The sequence below is a fragment of the Elephantulus edwardii genome, unplaced genomic scaffold (genome assembly GCF_000299155.1).
Source record: "Elephantulus edwardii isolate Elephantulus edwardi_28Jun2011 unplaced genomic scaffold, EleEdw1.0 scaffold00210, whole genome shotgun sequence".
Classification (NCBI taxonomy): Eukaryota; Metazoa; Chordata; class Mammalia; order Macroscelidea; family Macroscelididae; genus Elephantulus; species Elephantulus edwardii.
Window position 1 is genome coordinate 3195233 of NW_006399960.1, and position 1323 is coordinate 3196555.

Sequence of the window (1323 nt, forward strand, 5' to 3'; positions counted from 1 at the left end):
CAATTGGCAGCATCAGTATGGGTGGTGAAGAGATTGAGATAGTTAACAGTTTTCGTTTACTTGGCTCCACAATCAACAATCTTGGTAACAGCACCCAGGAAACCAAGAGGCGAATTGCATTGGGAAAGTCAGCTGTGAGGGACCTCTCAAGAGTACTGAAGAGCAACGGTGTCAAGCTGGAGACTAAGATGCACCTGATCTGGGCTATAGTCTTCACAATTACATGCTATGCATCAGAGGTTGAATAGTGAATAGGGATGATAGAAAGAAAATTGATGCCATTCCGCTGTGGTGCTGGAGAAGAGTGTTGAATATACCATGTACTGTTAGGAGAACAAACAGGTTTGTCCTGGAGAAGGCGAAGCTGGAATACTCCTTGGAGTCAAGGATTCCAAAGCTTCGTCTGACATACTTTGGGCATGTTGCAAGGAGTGACTGGTTCTTGGAGAGGGACATCATGTTTGGTAGAATAGAGGGGTGGCGAAGGAGCTGAAGACCTTTGATGAGATGGATCGATTCTGCGACTGGAGTGGTGGGAATAAGCCCGTTTGGGATGGCTAGGTTGGCATAGGATAGAACGACATTTAGGGCTCTTGTACATAGGGTCGCTGTGAGTCACAAGCGACTCGATGGCACATAACAACAACAACAACAACAACATATCTACTTCTGAAAAATCAGCCACTGAAAAGTTATTGGCACACAGTTCTACTCTGACACACTTGGGGTCTCCAGGCATCAGAGCAGACTCTCAGTGGCAGTTGGTATTCAGAGCAGATAAAGTCTTTAGAATATCCCTCATGAATTTATCTGAGGAAGGGCACCTCAGAACATCCAAGTGCTAATAGGTTCAAAGGAGAGTGAGAAAGATCTTCAACTCATTGTGGGTTTACATTTTCATGGGAATTATGCTTCGGAATATCTGATGGTTCAAGTCTCTGTGGCAGCCGTGCCCTTTGGTCCACAGTGCAGTCCACAGTGAAGTCTGAAAGGAAGGGCACCCTTTCTCACAGGGCCAGGAGCTATGCAGTTGTACCAATCAGGCATGGAAGGAGGGGGTCAAGGGGGAACCAGAAAGCTGCTTTACTTGTCTCAATGTCAACAAAAACAAATGTTTAGGCAGGAATTTTTCTTTCAAGTAAGGTCTGGTTTTTGAAGGAAACATTTTTTTCTGAATAATTTCCTTGGGGGAAACCACTCAGCTACCTCAGGAAGGAAAATATTTGTCCTTGGCCAACTGGCTGGAAGAGATCTATATTTGTTCCCATTCCAAAGAAAGGTGACCCAACTGAGTGTGGAAACTACAGAACAGTGTCATTGATT